General features: G+C 38.6%; 1 protein-coding gene across 4 annotated transcripts in view; it reads left to right on the top strand.

The window, feature by feature from the left end:
• ARHGAP10 (Rho GTPase activating protein 10) overlaps nt 1-17,148 on the top strand; it is a 245,553-nt gene that overhangs the window by 113,968 nt on the left and 114,437 nt on the right. The window lies entirely within an intron of this gene.

Raw genomic sequence — 17,148 nt, 5'->3', positions numbered from 1 at the left:
AGCGGGAATGGAGGAGAGGGCATCCACTTGAAAGGATTTTGAGAGACACATTCAGAACTGAATTGGTTGTTGGAGTCTCAGGTAAAGGAGGAGGAGTTTCCTGGCTGGAGTAACTAGATGGCGCCATTTGCTAAGATGGAAACCCAGGCGGGCTAAGGATGCAGGAAGAGGATGACTTCCGTTTTGGTCATTGAGTCTGATTGCTATTCCTGTGGGTCGGTCAGTGAGAAACCCAGGAGGATGCCGGGTGTAGCACTTGGCAGCTTCAGCAGCGTTTGCCTGGGTCTTCCCTTCTACCTCCCGCACTTCTCTGAGCATCCTGTGACTTCTGTGTCAGTGAACCATGCTGGTGCTCCCCAGATTTCTGGGGTCTCTCGATGGTGGTCTTCTCTTTACCTGTCCATTCATGTGCTTTCACCTTCAAAGTGTGTTTCTCTACAATCTGTGTTTTTCTTACTTTCTTGTGTGTTTTGAACGGCTTTTAGAAGCTTTAGCTCCTTACCTGGCACATCTCCAATTCTGCTCCTTTTATAATTCTTGCTAAGTTCAGTATCACTTAAGATGATCCTTTTGTCACTTTGCTTCTTGACTCCTGTGAACTCGTCTCCATCTGTCATCTTGCTCCTTACCCTACGACTGCCATTCCTCTCATGGTCATGCCTGTGATCTTCTCATCGCGAGGGTCTGCAACCCCCTCTGTAATCTCAGTTGCAAGGCTTTCTCTTTCTAACACTGCCTTCTGTCCTTCACCGCTCACTCTTTTCTAATAAGTGTCCTTAGATGCCCCAGAAGGCCTGTAAGCAGTTGCTTCTGCCGTTCCCCAGCCCCTGCACACCCTCACTGCTTTTCTTACCTGGTGTAAATCGCAGTCATTCTAGTTGCTCTTCTAAAAACACCGAACTCCATTGCCCTTTCTTCCTACTTGGTGCACAACCCCACTTAACTAAGATTCAACTCTTCTCTTTTCCTGAAGAGATGTGTTCAATCATGTTCACAGGGATCACTTCAAATTCATGACCACTAGCCTCAAATAGGCCATTATATGTAACTATTAATCGTATTACATTTTCTTAGTTCCTTCATTGGCCTGGTTGATGCATATTTCATATTTTCCTCTCTCTCTTTGTCTGATTCCTTTCCTGATGGTTTTCTGTCCTATTGGGTGTGTGTGTGTGTGTGTGTGTGTGTGTGTGTGTGTGTGTGAAAACAGAATCAACTAGAAGAGATTGTCCATTGCCATATACTCACGTCGTCATCAGTGCTGATTCCCTGCCTTGCCTCCATTACTGTGGGAGCTGTGTGTGTTCCTGAGGCCAGATGTGCCTCAGCTGTTTGCATTTCCTCTACCCTTTCTCTCTCTGCTAATCCAGAACAGCCCTCAAGCCATTCTTTCTTTTTTCTTATTAACATTCGTTTTGCCCTTCCTACTGGATTATTCCCATCAGCATACAAAATACTCTTATTTCATCCATTAAAAAAAAAAATGCCATCACCATCACCAATGAAAATCCCCTGTCTTGACCAGTCTTCTTTTTCATCTACTGCCCATTTCTTTTCTCTCATCAACAGCAAAAATCCTTCAAAAACTATTATATTAAGGTCTCAAATTTCCTTCCTCCTCTTTTCTTTGGATCCCCTCCAATCAAGCCTTTGCCCCCACATCTCCACTGAGATTGGTTTTTTTTTTCTTAAGGTCTTCATGACCCCCATGTGCTCTGTCCAGTGGTCAGTTCTCCAGCCTCCTGTACTCCTGGCAGCAGCAGCTGACGTGGCCACTCTCTCCTCCATGATGCACTTGCTTTACTTGGCTCAAGGACATCACACCTGCCTGTTTTTTTTTTTTTTTTTTTTTCCTGCCACCCCACTGGCATTTCATTTTTTAGGCTCCTTTGCCAATTCCTCATTTCCTAGATCTCTTAATGATGGAATTCTCCGGAGCTCGGTTCTTAGATCTCTTCTCCCTAACCCTAACCCTATGATTTTTGTCCAGCCTCATGACTTTAAGTGTCATCCATATGTTGGTAACTCCCTAATTTATTATCTCTACCTGGATCTTTTCCCTGAACTCCAGGTTCTTATAACCAGCTGCCTGCTCAGTGTTGCCTCTGGGATGTCTAAGAGACATTTGGAATAGTGCAGAGGTGGGAGCTATTGTTTTTTGTCAATTTTCCAAGAATTCTTGGGAAAGAGAAAGAGAAAAGGTATACTCTATTGGATCCAACATTTTATATAGGTATATTAATTCCATCTGGCATATAAGTACTAATATGTAAATATTTTTTTCCAAAATAATACATGCTAATTGTACTTTTTTTTCTAAAGCTCTTTGGTGAACTTGGAAAAATAACTTCTTTATGTATGTGTCTCCTTGAACCTTTAGGATCATGCTACTTTGCAGATGAAAAGCAAACTCCTGTTGTCTTTGTTTTACTTCTTCATGTCTTAACAGGGAAGCATCTATTCATATTTGATGTTAGCAGTGCGCAGTGTTCGTGGGGGACCTTGGGTCCTGCCACCCCCACCCCACTGTCAGTATGTTGTTGTTGGACTCTCATTTTTGGAGTAAAATCTGGAGAGGGCTACTGAATGTACTTGGAGGTTTCTACCCTATTTGTGGGGCTTTGAAGGTACTATTTAATGAAAAGTTTGAATAAGGTAGGCTCCTCTCTTGTCTATTTCTCTGAGTCCTGGCCGGGTAAATTCTGGGAATCATAGGTAGTTTGTTCCTTGTCTGTTAGATTATGAATTCAATGAGGGTAGGAGCCCCATTTTAGTATGACTATTACTTGGTACTGCAGTACCACATGCAACGCTTTGTGTATGGGCATTCACCAGATTTGAACTGGATTAAATGAAATTGAATTGTTGCTTAGAAGTGACAGAACTGGGATTAGATTCAATCAGGTGACTGTCAGTCAGCGTCCCTTTCTGTGCCACACTGCAGCACCGTGAGCTCCAGTGTTTTCATTCCGCTTAAAGAAAATAAACTTAACCCATGTGGGAACATGTAGGTATTGCAAATGGGTTTCTGATGGAGTTCGTACAGAATTCCTATTGGGTACCTTCATATGGCGAGCAATTTCACAACTGATTGTATATGTTTACTGTAAATATATTTTTTCTTCTTTCCTGATATTGTTATTTTTTCTTCTTTTTGTTGGAAAAGTAGTCAGGTAACATTGTGACAATAGGAAATACTTCATAAACTGCAAAATGGAGTCTTGGCTTGCATTTGATCTGTGTAGATATAAATACAGACCTTTCCCTTAATTGTTGCATGAATTCAGATCAGATTTGGTTGCATTTAACAGAAACACTCAAAATAAGATGGCTTAAGCAGTGTAAAAGTTTTTTTCCTCTTGTTCAGGAAGCCTAAAGGTGGTCAGATAAGGATTGTACCATGTTTTTTGGTGTCAGTTCCTGCTCCCTATTGTGCCTGGTTTGCCTTCTAGTCACTTTCAGCCCAAGAGGCCTGCTCTGATTTATCCTATAGCATTGTCTTTTGTTTTAGGAACACTTTCCAAAGGTTGCACACACTACTTTTGCTCACTTACCATTGGCCTGAATGGAGTTGTATGGTTACACCGAGTTGTAAGGGAGACTGGGAAATGCTGAGGCTGGGAAATTGCTGTCTCTTGTTTCCAGACATCCATGTACTGTTCTAATACTTGGGGAATCTGTTACCAAGAATGAGGGGAGAGGGGCTTGTGTGTGTGTGTGTGTCTCCAGTTAGCCATTGCTGCTTTCATTATCAATGGCTAGATGGATATGTGCTTCATTTTTCTCCCCTCAGTTCACTAAAAGGTGACTTTGATTGTCTTAGCTAAGAAGTAGCATTTAAGGACACATATGCTAAGAACACCATAAAAAAAAAAAAAAAGTGAAAAGACAATCCACAGAATGGAGAAAATAGTTGCAAATGGTATATCTCATGAGAGACTTTTATCCAGAATATATAAAGAACTCTTATAACTCACAAATAACCCAATTAAAAAATGGGCAGGAGATCTGAATTAGACATTTCTTCAAAGAAAATACACAAGTGGCCAGTAAGCACATGAAAAGTGCTCAACATCATTAGCCATCAGGGAAATGCAAATCAAAACCTCAGTGAGATACCACTTCACACCTACTCGGAGGACTAATGAAAAAGTCAGATCATAACAAGTGTTAGTGAGGGTGTGGAGAAATTGGAACTCTCACACAATGATGGTGGGAATAGAATTGGAAATAGTGTAACTGCTTTGGAAAACAGGTTGGCAATTCTCCTAAAAGTTAAGCATGAAGTTACCATATGACCCAGGAATTCTGCTCCCAGCTGTATGGGCAAGAAATGAAAACCTATGTTTACGTAAAAACTTGTACATGAATGTTCATAGCGGCATCATTCATACTAGCCAAAAAGTGGAAACAACCCAGCTTTTTATCAGCTGATGAATGGATAGATAAAATGTGGTTTATATCCATACAGCAAAATACAATTTGGCAATGAAAATGAATGAACAACCAACACATGCTGCAAAGTGGATGAACCTTAAAAACTATGCTAAGTGACATAAATTAGTCACAAAAGACCACATAGTGTATGATTCCATTTATGTGAAACATCCAGAACAGGCAAATCTATAGAGACAGAAAGTAGATAAGTGGCTTCTTAGGGCTGAGGGGTTTGGAAGGGAATGGAGAGTGACCTCTAATGAGTTTTTTTGGGGGATAATGAAAATGTGCTAAATTGCTTTTGGTGATGGCTATTCAACTCTGAATATATTAAAAAGCTATTGAATTATACATTATAAGTAGGTAAAATTTGTGGTGTGAGTTATATCTCAATAAAACTTTTAAAAAAGGAACACAGCTACAAAGATATGCCTAACCATAATTAAAACAAGGTTATTAAAATGACTATAAACATCCATTCCACACGAGCCATACTTCAAACTGTGGACTGTAAAAGATTTTAGGTTGGAGAAGAATATCCTGTAGCGTTGTTTCCCCCATTGCAAGCAGCAGTCTGTCAGGAGCGGCGGCTTTCTCCTCTGAGGGGGAAGTATTGTACCCCCTGTCCCTGCCACACCAACTTTGTTATGTAATATGCTTTTAGCTTCATTGGGCGTGCTTGCCACGTGCCACACTGTGCTGTGACCCCCACACATTTGCTTGATAAACAATTACCATTCTGGGAAGTTCTCCCACACATCACATTCAGGGACTGCTTAAAGAAAATGCTTCCCATTTTGCTCTCGTTAATCTGACATCTCAAATACTACGTTTGGTTTGATTTAGCCTAGTTCCTAATATATCGCTTTTGAAAGGATGGCAAAATGCATCTTATTTTTCTAATTTACCCGTTTGTATTTTCATGATGATGATGGGAGGATGAAATCACCTATTTATCGTATCTGAAGCATTACGCGTTTTAAGAGTGCTTTTACACCAGGCACTTTATGTAGCTTCTGTGTGTATGGAACTGTATACAGTTTGCCACTTTAGTTTTGTTTATTTACTTAGCAAGAAAGAACAACCACATTTAATACATGAGTAGGGGAAGCTGCATATGTGAGAGGCACGAGGCACGAGAGACCCACAGGCACGAGAGCTTCCTTACTGTTTGTCACTTTAAAAGAGTGAGTCAAGAACATGTTTCCAGAAGCCCATGCGATTGGACTGAATAAGAGAATGTTTCTGTAGCACATTAGCTGCGGTAATATTTGTTTAAGTGTTCTATAGTGCATGTCATTTAGGTACCTAAACAATCGTTCACCATGTTTGGCACTGAGGATGCAAGACTAAACCAGAAACCAAAAGGGCTGACCGTAAGGCGACTCACAGACCCAGGAGAGTTTACAAGCAAATAACAGTTCAGAGGGCGGTCTGAGGTGCTCCGGGCGCTGAGGGGCAGTAGGGAGTGGGACTGGCTGGGAGAGCTTACTAGAAAAATTGATAATTAAATTACATCTTGAAGATTTGGTAAAAGTTTGGAAACTCAGGAAGGGAGGCCCAAGGCCTAAGGAATCAGAAGTCTTAAGAAAACACATTGAAATAATTCCTTATGTCACAGGTTCTCAACTGAGTAATTTTCTGTCTCAAAACGTGTTGATTGTCACAACTGGGCTGGGGAGGGGTTGGGCCGGCTGTTGGTGTTGACATCTGGTGGATGGAGGTGGGCAGTGCTGCTAACTCCTCAGCACCTGGCAGCCCTCCACAGCAAAGCATGGTGGCTTCTCATGTGTCAGTAGGGTCCCTGTGGAGAAGCCCTGCTTTAAAGCATTTGATAAGACAACAACTGCAACAAATATTTGTGGAATCAAATGGAATTTTACCGTCTTTCTTTTACATGAATATATTTATGAGGTGTGTGTTTTAATAAAAACGTAACGATAGCTTAATTGGCCGTAGTGCAGGGCATGGTTTAAAGCCAGAATGTGGAGAGCTCTGTGTGGCTTTATCCTGTCAGGGATGGTGCATCATTCATGAACTTGACTAATTCCACTGTAGTGAGAATAGGAAAGGGAGTTATTTTTTTAAGAATTTAGGTGGAACAGGTAGAAAATGGAATGGATAGAATTTGAAACAGCAAATTGTATATAGACTTCTGTGTTTTTCATAAGTGTGACAACTTGCCCTGTAGATAGTATTGTTCATAGTGGCATACTGAAAGCCACATTTTTATATTGCTTACAATATTTAAATGGAAATCTGAGTGGACATTAATGTGAATTTATTCTTAAAATACGTGCTAAAAGACTTTGGAGTGTGGCTCATAGAAAAGTTCTTAGTGTTTCAACAAAGCTGGAATGAACAATTGTGTACAAGAGTTTTTGTGCACTCATGTTTTCATTTCTCTTGGATAAATACCTTGGAGTGGGATTGCTGGGTCTGTGATTGTGTGTGTGTGTGTGTGTGTGTGTGCGTGCATGAGCACGCATGCACATACCTATACACATATATATGTGTGTGTGTATATATATATGTGTATGTGTATATATATCTGTATATATATACATATATACACATACGCATGATGTTTGACAATTCATGAACTTGCCACCGTGCACTTGCATTGGCAGCACTGTACAAACAGCTCGGTAAGGTTTCATAACCTTGTACGTTAGTGTCTCACAGCTGTGTTCGTGTTAATGTGTGGTGGTGTCTTGCTGAGTGGCATTCATTATTGCACGTTTTTGTGTGCCGTCGTGAGAATGTCTGAGCTTGAATTACAGCAACGAACAAACTAAATTTATTATTAAACTTGGCAAGCGTGGAAGTGAAATCAGGGACATGTTAGTCCAAGTTTATGGGGATACTGCCATGAAGAAAATGGCAGTGTACAAATGGATTAAACGTTTTTCTGAGGAGAGAGAATACGTCACTAATGAAGAGTGGTCAGGGCGAAGATTTTTGTTTTCTGTTTTCTTGGTAAGTCTTGCCTAGAATTTTATCAGTTTTGTTATTTCAGGTAAACCATATTGTCCAATTTACATTGCATTGGTTTCTGCTTTTATTTCCTTTGTATTTCATTATTTTCTTTTAATTTTTAAGATTGAAGTATTGATTTTTCACTTTATTTTTTGAATGTAGACATTTAAATCTATAAATTTCTTCATAAGGACTGCTTTAGCTTTCATACCACATATCTTGATATATAGTGTTTATTGTAATTCACTTCAAAATATTTTTAAAAATTTTATGTGATTAGGACATAGGTGTTGAATTTTAACTCAGGTGTTATTTAGAAATATATTTTTAAAATTTCAAATAGTTGGGAATTTTCTTTGTGTAATGTTATTATTGTTTTTCCACTTTAATACTTTTGGTCAGAGGACATAATTTGTATGTTATCATTACTTTGAAGTTTACTAGACTTGTTTCATTGCCCCAAATGTGGTCTCATTGCTCCAAAGGTAGTCTATGTAGTAAATGATCCATGTTTACTTGAGAACAATGCATTTTCTGCTGTTTGCTGTTGTTGGGTGTAGTGGTCTCTAAATGGCAATTAGATCAGATTGGTTGATAACGTTGCTCAAATCTTCTGTATTGTTTTGGTTTCTGATATTGTTTTTATCAGTTACTAAACTAGGTATGCTAAAATCTCTAACTATGATTAGGACTTGGCTGATCCCCTTTAATTTTGTCAAGTTTTGTTCATGTATTGAATATTTGAGATATTTTTTCGTGCATGTGCATTTATGATTGTTATTTCTTTTTGATGAAGTGACCCTTTTATCATTATATGTTTCTTATTTTTGCTAATAAGCTTTAACTTGAAATTTGCTTTGTTTGTTATTAATATAGCCACATTAGCTTTCTCATGCTTATTGTTTACATGGTATACATTTTTTCACAATTTTCCTTTTACCTATCTGTGTCTTTGTTTAAACTTTGTTGTTTACAAACAGCATATAATTGAGTCCTATTGTAAAATTTAGTCTTTTTAGCCTTTGCTTTTTATCAAGGTTTTACTTAATTTATGTGTAATGCAATTATTAATATGTATGGGTTTAAGCCTACCATATTGGTTTTGTTTACTATTTGTCCTTCCTTTTTAGTGCATTGAATTTTTTTTAGCATTTCTATTTTATTTCCTTTATTTGATTTTTCATTATGCCTCTTTGTACATTTTTTAGTAGTTGTACATTTTTTAGTAGTTTTCCTAGAGAGTATAACATGCATTTTTAAATTAAAATAGTATTTACATTGTCACAAAAAATATAAGAACTTTACAACAGTAGAACCTTCGTAAACAATATAAGAAACTTAATTTTTGATGGATGTAGAATTCTAGATTGATACTTTTCCCTCCAGCACTTTAGTAGAGTTCTGATTACAACTGTTTTGCTTCTGTCCCTGTTATATTTTAACTCTACCTACCCTATGAACCCAATAATACATTACTACTTTTAATTTACAAAATCAATAATCAGTAATTTTTAAAAGAAATTTAATTATTTACATATATGTACATACATATGAGAGTGTATATGTGCACATGATTTTATGGTCTTTATTTTTTTTTAATACCAACATATTTATCTTGTCTGATTTTCTTCATTTTTTTCTGCAGAGGTGAGTTTTCATCTTGTGCCATTTCATTTAAGTTCCTTAGGCTAAATTAATTTGAGCATTCCTTGTAGTGCAAGTCTACTGGAGAATTGTTAAATGTTTTGTTTAATCTAAAAGTGTCTTTATTTTGCCTTCATTTTTGATGGATGTAGAATTGTGCACTGATAGTTTTTTTTTCCCCCTAGCACTTCAAAGAAGTCATGCCATTTTTTTCAGGCCTCCATTTTTTTTCTCATTGCAAGTCATCCATCTTTCTGATTGTTACCCTGTATATTGTCTTTTTCTTTTGCTGCTTTCAAGATTTTCTTTTTATGATATGATTAAGTGTGCTTTTTCTTTGCTAGTTTTATCTTGCTCAGGGTTCATTGCAATTCTTGGATATGTGGATTATTTCTTACCAGGTTTAGAAAATCTTAGCCATTATCTCTTCAAATAGTTCGTCTGCCCTATTTTCTCTTTCTTCACTTTCTGAAATTCTTATTGCATTGTGTTAGACTATCTGATACCTGTTTTAGTCGTGTTTGCAGGATTTTAATTTATGGATGTGACTGAGTGACAACATGGAGAGGCTAATGCCATTGGAAGAGGATTTTATTACTTACAGTTTCTGAAAGAAGAGGGCTTACCATACCACACATAGTCACATGGGGAAACATCAGGTTTTGGTCAGAGTCAGGACAGAGCCAGGGGAAACCCTAGACCAGAGCCTTCATTGGGGTTTCTGTGGGAAAGGCAAGGGGAGAAGGGGAAATAGCATAGGAATGGCTAGTTTAAATAATATTGGTGGACTCTAGGCTAGAGGAATGGTTTTCAGTTGTCTGCCTCCGGACTCTGGGATTATTTAGGGCGGGGGGTGGGGGATGGGCTTAGCTGGAATTAGATAAAGGGGATGGTTGTGGATATAGACTCAGGATGGGTTGGTTTGCATATGAAAGTATCACCATGAAGTCTTCATCATTGTGATTTTCTATTCTTGCATATCCATTTGTCTCTTTTTTAGTACTTTCCATTTCTTTGCTGAAATTCCCATCAGTTTGTGCATGTTGTCTACCTTTCACACTGGATACTTCAACATACTTAAAATTGTTAGGTTTTTGTCGGATTTTCCCCCTCTAATATCTGGACTATTGCTGGGTCTGGTTATCTTGACTGCTTCCTCTCTTGATTTTGAGCTACATTTTCTTCTTTGCATGACTTGTAATTTTTTTGGTTGAATGCCAGATACTAGGTTTAAGAGAGTAGTAAAGACTAAGTGAGTAATATTAATGCCTGGTAAAGGGCTGGCCCATTTTTCCATCAGGCTATTAATGTGTGGGCTGTCACTTCAGTTGGCAGTTGAGCTGAGATTAGCATTGTTGTTACTTTAATTAGATTCCATTCATCACAGGTTTCCCGTGGATGCCATCCGAACATTCTCTGGAAGTTCTCCTGACCTGCCTCTGGTACTTGGCACACACAGTTGGGGGGAGTGGCTGTCTCTCAGCCCTGTTCTTAGACTGCCTCACGAGCACTTGGTCAAGTCCCATAGAAAGGGCGGGAAGGGTGGGCTCAGACTCTCTTTGTGTCTTTGTTTTCTAGGAATTCTAAACCACCCCACCACCAGCCCATATTCTTCCTTTAAAATTTTGTTAAAATATTACTGTTTTCTTGTCTCTGATGGCTTCTTCCTTGTTCTGCTGCTTCACAAAAGATGAAAGCATGTGTGTGTGTCTGTGTGTGTGTGTGTCTGTGTGTGTGTGTGTACCTGTGTGTGTTCTCTCCAAGAAAGGGCTTGTAACTTGCTGCATTTTTGTTCACTGGGATTGTTTGCATCTTCAGCTCTCAGACGGATACACACACACACACACACACACACATATACACATACACACATGCACACATATGTATATCTGTATCTGTATCTATATCTATATCTATCTAAATATATATAGAGAGATGGATGATTTTATAGGTTCTCTATCTTGTTCTTGTTAGGGTGAGAACAATGTTGCCTTAACAACTTTTTATATTATAAACAGAAGAAGCAGTTCTCTAGTGATTAATGGTTTAAATTCACTTTTATTGGTGGGTACAATCCTACTTCTGACTAAGTTTCATTGCTTACTTGCTCCATTTGAAACATCTTTTTGGTGGACAGGGAAAAGAAGTTATTGTAAAGTTCCACCTTTAGTAAAATCAGGCAACATGTTTTTATCATATCTGGAAAAATGTATGATTCATAGATTTGTACTTAAAAAATTTTTTTTCCAGCAGCCCTATGAAAAACTGATTATGTATGACAGCTACATTTCTGTAACTTTTAAAAAGTGTTTTCTTTGGCTTTGGCACTTTCCCCTTCTCATAGTAAAATTTAGTGCAGGACTTGTAACATGCTGGTTTGGTTTATTTCTTTTCCTTTTCAACATTCCTCTTAGAAAAGCATTAGAATATTTCTGATTGTTACCACCGTAAGTTTGGTAGCTGCTTCTTAGATTGTTCTCTTAATTTCTCTGTTTACAGTACTGTCTCATTAATTTAAATTCTCTGTTTACAATACTGTCTCATTAATTGACATCTTATAATGTCCTGTGGATGTTTCTCTTCACTCTTTTTATATATTTTCTTAATTTGTAGGCTCATTGATCTATTACGTAGGCTATAAGGAACACACATGTCTTCCATATGCTTTGAACTATAAAAAATGCAGCTGAAATAGTTAATAGTTATGGGGTCAATTGTAGAACACAGGCCGTAGTTCTCTAGACTGCCTCTCATGTGTAGGACTAGGACAGTGCCTGGTGAGTAGTAAGTAGTACATTATTTTTTTAATGAGGGAATGAAAGGAGTTTGAGATGCTGATTTCAGAACAAGAACTTGTTTAACCTGTGTTTCTTTCTTCCGATTTCAATTCTCAACCTTATGCTTTTCAGGTAATAATTACGGGTTTATGTCAGGAAAGACAGACTAGCCTGCCAATTTGCTATGTTTTGTCTGGTCTATTTTTTTCTTCATGAAGTTTATACTGTTTCTTTTGTATTCACCAAGAATCAACCTATGCCTCAGTGTACATGGAGAAATATCCAGATGTCTGCATAGTGTGTGGCACGTGTTAGGTACCCAGATGTTAGTTTGGTTGAAATCAATTATTAGATGAAGAAAGGAATGCTGTATCCTCAGCCGGACCAGTGTGATACATTGCGGCAAAATTGGCTTCAAGACCCCAGAGGTAGAATTTCTCAATTCTGGTTCCAGTTCCCAATCAAGTAACTAATGTTGTGACTTCAGCTCCTCCATGAAATGACGATGATATAATAGTCGTTTCTTTCTTTATGTAAATGTGAATAATCTAGTACCTTGTTGTAAAATTTTGTATTCTTTCCTATCTTTATATTCACCGTGTTGTCCTGTCTATACATATATTCATTAAATTCTATTAGTAACACGTCCCTTTTTTTGGTTTCAAAAACTAGAGAATCCTTATCGTTTAGTTTTAACAATGCGATGCTGTTAATACTATAGTTTACAATGTTTTGTAAAGTCTCATTTTTGCTTAATGATTTCCTAGTAATTGATTCAAAAAGGAAAGAAACTTGAGACATTGAAAATGGTTAAAACATGGTTTTAGTCCACTGTGTTTTATTTTTCCGACACAAGTGTTTTAGAGTGAGGGGCTCAGTAAATAAGAAATGAATGTGAACAGTCTTTGTGATAGTATAGGAACGCAGCTTTATGTAATAGTAGTGACTGATCCCTTTAAATAGTGTGCTACAGCTGTGAAATGTTCTGGTGAATGGGTTGGGTGATGAATTATTTCTCAAAAGTAGAATTGTTTTTTGAGTTACCTGGTTATTATTCGTCAAAATGTAAACAGAGGTATAATGCTTTCCTTGTAGGCAATTTATCTCTATTTAATCTCCCAACAAGTTTGTATTTGTCCTCTGCTGTCTTCCACAAAGGACTAGGAGGCTCAGGTCTATATCACTGTGCCTCGAGCAAGGCATGTAACAGTACTTTAGTTTTTATGCCACATTGGGCTTTTATCTGGACGTAATATGGCTGTTTCATCTGAAGCTTGACAATTGCTTTTCCCCCTTACTTCAGTGTATATAATTCCAGTTCATATCCCTTTAAATTCTTCATCATTTTTGTCTTGTGTTCCAAGTTACCAGAACCAGTCATTCTTCCTCTTACCCAACATCTCTCAGTGCTGCTCTGTGTGTAACTTGGTTAAGGATCTCTAGCCCTCTGCTTCTAGTAAATATTATTTCCCCTCACATATCAAGGGAAAACCTTTGGGGGCAACTAATAGGAACTAGAAAACACAAGGAATTTTGTCAGGCTCAGTGTCTGACTTTGTGAGTATATGTAGATGGTCTTTATTTGCTACAGTTGTTTTTGGCTTTCACAGAATCCCTTTACTAGTTATTGATGCTGTATTTTCATCGAGCTGTCTTTTATTTTTGAGCAATGTCTTTATTACTCATTATTTTGTTGCCCACAGCATGTAGAAGCACTTCTTGAACATTTCTCAAGTGCATTCATTTTTTTCTTCATGTTTGCCATTCTATCTCATCCTCTCAAGTCTTCTAATGCATCTTTGCAGCCAACTCTTGCCTATGTTCAGTCCATTTCCCACCCAGCAGCCAGTGGTCAGGGGCACAGTTAACCCGATCATGTGATTCCTCAACTGAAAACCTTCAGAGACACTTAGGATAATCCTTAGCTTGGCCAAGGAGGCCGTAAGTGGCTAGACACTGGCTGCCTCTGTAGCTTTCTGTTGTGCCGGTCTGCAGCTGCTGTGTAGGCAGTGACGAGGCTAATCCCAGCTTCTTCAATGTGCCGTTTTTCTGCAATGCAGCTTCTCACTTTAGGGCACAACTTTGGTCCTATAGCTCTGACATGGCTCATTCATCCTTCAGTCTTCAAATTAAATGTCCCTTCCCAAGGGAAGCCTAACGTCCGGGGTCAGTCCTTTCTCTCTCTCACTCCCATTGCACCTTGACGTGCTGAAGTTGCCGACTGAGCCTGGCAGTTGAATTAGCCCACAGGCAAATCTTCTGAACCACAACGAGTTAACATATTTGAAGGTGCATGCTTTTATCTGTGGGCATTTTCCAAAGTCCTTATCACTGCCTCTGTTTTTCCTAGGTAGCTGGCTTCACTCATTTACAGTTATCTATCTGACTCCTTTGCAGCGCTCTGTACAATGGATGTTAATTGATTATTTGCCATTTGTTTACCTTCTTTTTCTGCTAGACAATAAGCGCTTTGTGAGCTGTAGGCCCAGCCCAGTGTCTTGTGCACGGTAAGGTATTCAGTAAATAGTTCCTGAACCTCTGGTACAAGACCTACAGCATAGAAGACAATCATTCAGTGCTTGTTGAACTGAGTGTTTGTAAACGCTGTGTTTTTCCATGACCGCAGTTGCCTTTTTGACATTGGGTCCCATTGTCTCTGCCAATTTTGCCATTCCTGGATTAGAAAAGCTGTCAGCTTTCCATTATGTATTTGCCATAGCATCTTATTTTACATTTTATACGTTTGTTCACCTAAATTATAAAATAAGTGTTAGAATACATGTCATTTTTAGGGAGGTCTGTAGATATTTTTTTTCTTTACAAGAGTGGAGTATGCTTGCAGATCTGTGTAAATATTGTTGTAGCACTTAAATGATGTAAAGAAAAAACATCGGTGCCTTCTGAAGTTTTGTCTCACAATGTGAGTTCACTCCCCTGCCCCCAGGGTGGGTTACTAAGAATAAGGGCCAGGGCCTTAACATCCCAGTCAAGGAACTTCTGAAAACTGCCTGGTTGTCTGGGCATCTTGCTTTGATTCTTGCTCCTAAAGGATGCTGTGTAGCTGAGCTGGAGGAGGTGGACCTTTCGCTCTGTGCTGCATGGTGCCAAGGAGAGGGCAAAGTTGGGCCAACGCAAGAATGTTTAGGGTAGACCATGAAGAGCTATTTTGCTGTTCAGGGGTGGGGTTGGAGGATTATTGGCGACTTTCTCCCACACAATTCATACATAGTCTGGAGAAAATGGCCGTAGACAGGAACCTTTCAGTAGCAACTATAATTATTTCACAGTGAAATTGAAACAAATAACTTCTCTTTTGCTTCCTAATCATCATGTGGGGAGAAAGCGTAATGTCTGTGGGAGCAAGTGTTGGGAGCACGGCTTATTCATATTTGGCATAGTGCTTTTGGAGTGCTGTGTACTTTATAAAAATTGTAGTGATTATTCAATTACAGTTGATTCTTACAGGTTGCTTTAGTTGGAAAACAGTGTCCAATAATTTAAAATAAGGTGAAATGCTATTATAGGAATGATAACTTCTAAAAAGTAGGTTCATTATCACACAAGAATTAATATTTACTTTCCATTTCAACCATCTATCCAGTTTTGCATGTTGTGGAATGTTTTGCTTTTTAATTCCTTGCCAGAAAAGGGCACTTCTAATACTTTTCACCAGGTATACAAATTTGTTTCATTCAAGAAACCACCCGCAGGTTAAGAGGAATTATTAATGACTTTTCTACCTAGTATTCCTTCCCAATATTAAGACTTTTGTGGCAGAATCTCCAAATGTCTGAATAAACTAAGCTGAGAAAGATCGACATTTGGCCCTGAGGACTAAAACAGGGCTCTAAGAAAATACAAAGGAAACACCAAACGGGGAAAGTGCTGTCCTCCTGGAAGTCGAACTGGGATGGGTGACAAGTGATTTCCTGGTTTTGCTCTGTCCATGCCTGGCTAACAATAAATATATGTCTCTTTTATAAATACAAATTGAACCATTCACTACCACCTGATACCCAGGATGGCCGCTTTCAGAGAGAAAATAACAAGCATTGGTGAGGATGTGGAGAAATTGGAACCCTTGTGCACTGTTGGTGGGAATGCACAATAGTGCAGCTGCCGTGGAAAACAGTATTGTAGTTCTCAAAAAAATTAAAACTAGAATTACCATATGACCCAGTGTGAGGAAAAACTCCGTTTCTCCCTACTTACAGAATACTTCTCTACCTCAAAGGCCTGTGTTTTTCCACACCACACAATTCCCCAATTCTTTGTGGAGACCAACTGAGTGTCTTACAATTTAACTCAATTCTGACCCTAACCAGAGGTAGTGCATACTCTGCAGATTATATGGGCTCAGTTCCTCCATTGTAGGTGCCATTTGCAAATCCAGGTTATCACCTGTGCTTTTGACTGGTTAATAGATTGAGAGTTATCATGACCCTCTCGGATTCAATAATTCATTGGGCTGTCTCACAGAACTCAGGAAAACAGTGTATTTACTATTGCTAATTTCCTGCAGAGGGGAGGGTATTTTAAAGGATATAAATGAACAACCAAATGAAGAGTTATACAGGGCAAGGAATGGGGGAATGGACTTGGAGCTTGTTTTCTCTGGGCGTGCCACCCTCCCAGCACCTTATGTGTTCACCAATTTGGAAGCTGTCTAAACCCTAGTTATTTTGTATGGAGGATTAATTGTGTAGGAATTGATTAATTCATTGCCTGTTGGTGATTGAACTCAATCTCCAGCCCTTCTCCCCTCCTGGGCAGTGTAGTGGGGGATGGAGCTGAAAATTCCAGTCCTCTAATCGGATGGCTGTTTCCCCTGGCAACCAGCAGCCATCATGAGGCTATCGAGGAACCTCCAGCCCCATCATCTCATTATTATGAAAAAGATATACTTTTCGTTTCAGATATTTCAAGGGTTTTTTCGGAGCTATATGCCAGGAAATCGGATCAGAGACCAAATATATATTTCTTATTATGTCACACTCAGCAATTCTACTTGTGGGTATATACCCAAAAGAATTGAAAACAGGGTTCCCAGGAGATATTTGTGTAGCTATGTTAATACCAGCATTGTTTACAGTAGCCCAAAGGTGAAAGCAACCCATGTGTCCATTGAGGGATGGATGGATAACCAACATGTGGTATAAACTATACCATGAAATATTATTCAGCCTTAAAGAAGGAAATTCTGACACCTGCTGCAATATGTATGCAAATGGAGGGTATTATTTTAAGTGAAATAAGCCGATCACAAAAAGGCAAACTGTACGATTCCACTTGTAAGAGTTACCTAGAGGTG

This window comes from Rhinolophus sinicus, linkage group LG07 (genome assembly GCF_036562045.2).
Source record: "Rhinolophus sinicus isolate RSC01 linkage group LG07, ASM3656204v1, whole genome shotgun sequence".
NCBI classification, from domain to species: Eukaryota; Metazoa; Chordata; class Mammalia; order Chiroptera; family Rhinolophidae; genus Rhinolophus; species Rhinolophus sinicus.
Note: the sequence above shows the minus strand (reverse complement) of the source record. Positions and strands in the feature narration are given on the sequence as shown.